Genomic DNA, 5,825 nt, shown 5'->3' on the forward strand with positions numbered 1-5,825 from the left:
AGTGTCTTTCCATGGCATTCAAGGCAAGTTTCAAAATGTTTTGTTTTAAACTTGGACATAATTGGGCTTTAGCACCTAGAATACCCTCTTTGCTAGTTGTTAGAGGTTTCCGTGCACTTGAATGTCGAGGTTGGTTCACACATATAACATTGCCAAGGTAGTAGAACTTAAGGGCTATGAGACCATAGCTCACTTGGTTTGTGGTAAGATGGTTGTCGCTCTCTAGCTAGTTGAAGCTTTAAAGGTGATTTTTGCTACTCCACTACCGTCATTTTTGTGAGAATGTGTCTATTTTGTTCTAGCCTTCTACATTTCTTGCATGTGTGGCGTTTGGATCCTTGGCATTGCTAGCTTATATCAAGAATTTGGCTTAATCTACCCAAGATCGAGACCGAACCAACCTAGGGGAAGACAAAGGCAATTAGGATTTTTGTTTTGTTTTATTATTTTCTTCTCTTTTATTTTTTTCTTTTGCATTTGCTCATTTAGTAACCCAATTTGAGCCATTTTCCCTTCTTTGGCATAACCACATTACAAACCAATGGACCTTTGCTTTATTTTCACTTTATTTAGTTTTTGTGAAGCATTCTTGGGACTTGATTTGTATTTTTGGTTAATGAAAGTGAGAAAAAGAATGAAAAAGAAGTGAAAAACTCAAATTTTGGTACTTGAGATTATTTTTGTTATGTTGAATGGTTTGAGTAAATGAAAAGAAAATAAAGGAAATGAAAGAAAAAGCCGCTCAAAGTTAAAAGAGGCGAGAGCAAAGAATAAAAAGAAATGAAAAAAAAAAGAAGAAAATATTGAGAAAATACAAAAATATTTGTTGTTTGGTTGAAAAAGAATAAGCTTGGGGGAAGAGTTGCTAGAATTTTTGATTTGAAAGTTGGTAGTTTATTGAGTTTGAATTGAGGAATGATCAACCTTGCTTCACTTCTAAGTTTACCACCAATTTCCAAATCTATTTCCACACCCTTTACCCTAGCCTAAATGTTTCAACCCTTTTAAGACCTTTTGACCTTAGTGAGGTTTAGTTACTACCGATGGAGGGTAATCAAGCCAAGCCTATTGAGCGAGCTATCAATGCCAAGATGTCGGGTAGCCTAAATGTTTTTCATTGATTATTTCTTCCGATTCCTTCGAGGAATCTCGAGATATCACCTTAAAAGTGGATGCAAAACTAGTGAGGATGCGGGAGTTTGGTTGGAGATAAGGAGGAGTGTAAGTCCCTCTAAGTTCTCTACCCTTTGCATGCTTTATGTGTGTACCAACCTTAACTATTCTTTTGCTTGGCTACCTTTAATGTGTAGAAAAGTTTGTATTCTTGTGCATTTAGCCCATTGTTTGTGTTTGGTTTGAAATATCAAAACTCGAGTTTTCTTGATTTCACCTTTGCCTTGAATGTTATGTGTTGTCGAGAGTTGTGGGTTAAACCTCTTAGGATACCCTCACGAGAGCTTACTCGTCCTCTTTGGCGACATAGGGGTTTAAAGGGCTTGATGCATACGCTAAATGCATCCGTGATTCCTACGACAGTGAGTTAGTGTACATTCTTTCTCTTTATTTCTATTTTGTTTCTTTTGCCTTTAATGATTCCATCTTGTTCTCTTTTGCCTTAGCTTTGCTCGAGGACGAGCAAAGGTTTAGCTTGGGGGAATTTGATGAGTGACATTTATGTCACTCTTAGGGAGTAGTTTTAGAGTCATTTTCGTGTTTATTTTATCTTATTTTCCCTTTCTTTCTCTTGTTTTCTTTTTAATAAAGTTTCTTGTTTATTTGGTAGTGTTGGAGCGTTTTAGTTTATTTTCTTTATTTTATTAGCTTTAGTTTACTTTCGTATTTTATTTTACTTTATTTGCTTGTAGAGTTTTTGTTTTATTTTTATTAGTTTAGTTTTGTGTCTCTTATTTTCTATTTCATTTGACTTATTTCCATTTTATTTATTTTTATTTTATTTATCCCAATTCCTTCCTTCGGTTTTGTGTGTAGGGGTTCGGGTTTTATGTCAAGTGGGTTCGGGTTCCAAGTTTAGTCAAACGCCAAACAAACCCATGCTGCCCCTTATCCTTCACCACATCCCACACCTTATCCAACACCACACACACCAACAGCACAAGCCACCACTACCCCCTGCTCCCTCACGCACACAGCTACATACCAGCCTCACCACCAATCACCCCCGTATCAACCACGCAGCCCAAACCAGCCTGCAACTCCGCAAGCACCAACAACCCACTGCACCAGCAACAACAACCACCATCAACCATCAATTCCACTCACCCTCACAACACCTACACCACCAATCAGAACACCCCTCACAGCTGCCGCAACAACCATACCCCAAACCAACCCGCAATTGCAACACCAACGCGCACCCCGCAACACCACTCCCCTGCTGCCACCAATTTACAGCCACCCTCTCCTCGCAACAGCCACCGCACTTCACCCAACAAAACCATCACGTAACTCCACCACTCACACCCACCAATTCACGCACATCCCCTACTCCACCACCGCGCAACAGAGCAGCCACCACCAGCATCAATTACAACAACAATTGCACCTTACCGTCACCAATTCGCACAGCAACATCCCCAATTTACAGTAAATCACAAATTCTCAAGTTCGAGCAAACCGTTGGTGGTTCGGTCGAAGTTCGAGAAAGAGACTTTGTGGGTTTCGTTAATTGAAGAGGAGTGGTCGAACATACCCATGGTTCGACCGAACCAACCCCGTAGTTCGGTCGAACCCACCACCGGTTCGATCGAACCATTCCACGAGCTTCGCACGCGATTGTTAATGAAGACCAACGACCTTGATTTGATGATCGATTATAGCTGTTGAGAATGAACGGTGATGATTCTTTGATGAAGCTTGATGATGGATTTTGATGGGTGTGAAGTAGGGGATTGAACCCCATTTTTAGAACTTCAAAATTTCGAAGACAATTCAGTGGGAGTCTGTGGGTTTTGTGAAAATTGGTTTTTGGTTTTATTTTCTTTTTCTTTTATTTTTATTTTCTTTCTTTTCTTTTCCCATTTCTTATTTCTTTCTTTTATTTTTATAATTAGATTTTTATTTTACTTTTCCTTTTTAATTTATTTTCTTTTGTATTATTTACTTAGTATTTTATTAGCTTAGTATAAATACCCAATTTTGGGGTAATTAGAAGAGGATGAATTCAATAACTATCTATTCCTCTCTCTAATTAGTTTTAGTTTTAGGTTAGGTTAGGGTTAGTCTTCATTGGTAGAGAGAGAAAGTGAGGTTTTCTTCATTAATGAACTTGGATTTTGAAGAAGGAGCTTGTTCAATCCTTTGTAGACCTTCATCTTCAATTAATGAGCAATTTCTTACTCTCTTTCTTTACCTTTGTTCTTGATTTTGTTTATTTGCTTTTATTTTTCTTCTTTGCTTATTAATCATGTTGATGCTCATTGATTTGATGATTGATATTGTTTTCAACATGATTTGTGAGTAGTCATCTAGCCAAGGGTGTGGGGATGATGTAGTTGCTAATTGTTCATGCTTTTAATGTTGGGGTTATGTTAATGGTGATTAAAGTCTTTGCATGCTTGATATTCTTTGGTCTTTCTTGCAAGTGCACATTGTTAGTTGATCAAAGATGAGTCTTTACTAACAAGTAACGGAAGTTGACTTAGTTGAGATTCATTACTATCGATTGTTATTTAATAGTACCTCCTAGTATATGGTTCTAATGTGGAAACATAGAGGCTATGTTAGGAGAAGCCAATTGACCCCGGAAGGCGGCTAGATTGGACCCTCTACTTCGATATTCATGTATGTTTAGTTTACCATTGATATGCTACTTTGTTATTGTATGGTCAAGCGTCAACTTCACCTACCCATTTCCCTTGGTGCCTTAATGTTTTATTTCTTGTTTTAGTATTTTTAGACTTTAGTTTATTTATCCCCTATTCCGGACTAGCTTAATTGTTGATAACATTTGGTGGTGTTTACCGTTCTTTGTGGTTCGACCCCTATGCTTGCCTTATACTCGTATTAGGTTTGTTTAGGTTGTATAAATTGTATTTGATCTAGGGATAGACAATTGACGACGCGTTTATTCCCTTGTCACCATGCCACAGTGGAAACTGCCGTGACACGGTGAACTTTCCCGTGCCACGGTGGATGCTTACGTGGCACGAGAATTCTTTTTTTTTTTTCATTTGGCGCTAATTACTATGTGAGTACGGTCCATTGGCAATCGTTAGTCATAAAATAATCCACCATAGACAAAGAAAGATCGTTAAGGTTAAGATCAAAACGACCAAATATACACACATAAAACACGTAGGCACAATGATGCAAAGAATAGTTCGCAACCTATGGTCAAGTTCTATGTTCGACTATGGTCAGGTTTATTTGGTGTCAATAGGGTACCATGGTTAAGAGTTTGGACGCGTTAGCAAGGCAGCCTCCCTTGAGGGTGTATGCCAACGGGCGGCTCCGCAAATTTGTGATGAAATTGAACTCAACTCCATGGTTTGGGTGGATTTAATAACTCGGATGAACCCTTATTGCCATGAGCGTTTTTGGGTTGATAGAGCTTAAATCCCCCGGGGCTAAGACGCATGTAGAACATACACGTTTTTTCCGAAAAATCGAAGGAAGTTGACTGTGAGAAGATAAAACAAGCCACCGGACTGATTTTAGGACTGCCATGACACAGCAAAGAGCACCGTGCCACGCTGCTGCACACCGTCAGACGGTGTACTACACCGTGACACGGCAGATTCTGCCGTGGCACGAGTCAGACAATCTGACTGGTGCCTTTTTTCCTTCGTACGCAATAAGGTTATTCAATTTTTCCTATGGGATAGACCTAAATGCGACATTAAAACGTCTATGCTTATGCAACAATGCCAAATTAATCACAGGAATATTTTTCAAGAATCTTTCAAGTCTCATCAATTCATCTTAATTAAATACCGAACACTCAAATTGATAAATAACCAAGAACCCTCCCCAGTGGAGTTGCCAAACTATAGGCGTCGCTCGAAGTGCGCCTATGTTAAAAGCATGTTTAGAATATGCTTGGCACTCATAGGAAGTGGGAATTGCCATTACGATTAGGGACAACGAGTAGGGACAAAGCAAAGTAGGGAGCCGCCAACAAGTTTTTAAGGAACTTGTAAACCGTTCACGGATCATAAACGGCAACCACGATAAGGGACAACGATAGGCAACAACGATTGACCCGTGAAGGAAGGTTACACCCCATTCATAATCCATGATATTACAAATTCCATATGGTTTGGAACCACGAAAGGAGGATCGAGGATGGTGGTACGAAGTGAGTCATGGAGTCACATTCACCTGTATTGGCCTCTACTCGATTCTTATAGTGAAAAGTGAATCCTGCGATCTCAAAGGCATACAAACAAAGATTCAATTTGCTCCAATCTATTATTATGCTAAATTGGTTTAATATTAATGCAACATATAATTATAATATTAGTGATCACTTGATTTAATAACAAGATTAAAAAGGAAGCTAAACCGGTTGTCCAAATTACATATTCCCTTTAAACATGCAATATACTGATCATAAATAATATAATTGAATAAACATTAATATTGGAAGCAATTCAACAATAATAATGTTAGTCAAATCGAATAATAAATTAACCTAATCATGATATTAGCAATATTAAAAATAAAATAAGTAATTTAATTAATTAATTACTCACATTCCGCGCACTCCTTTAAATCGCTACATCATGAATAAATTGTTAGTAACTTCAATACAAAAAATTTAAATAAAATAAAAATTAAATTAAATTAAATAAAAAGTAAAGTTG

This window comes from Chenopodium album, chromosome 4 (genome assembly GCF_948465745.1).
Source record: "Chenopodium album chromosome 4, dcCheAlbu1.1, whole genome shotgun sequence".
NCBI classification, from domain to species: Eukaryota; Viridiplantae; Streptophyta; class Magnoliopsida; order Caryophyllales; family Amaranthaceae; genus Chenopodium; species Chenopodium album.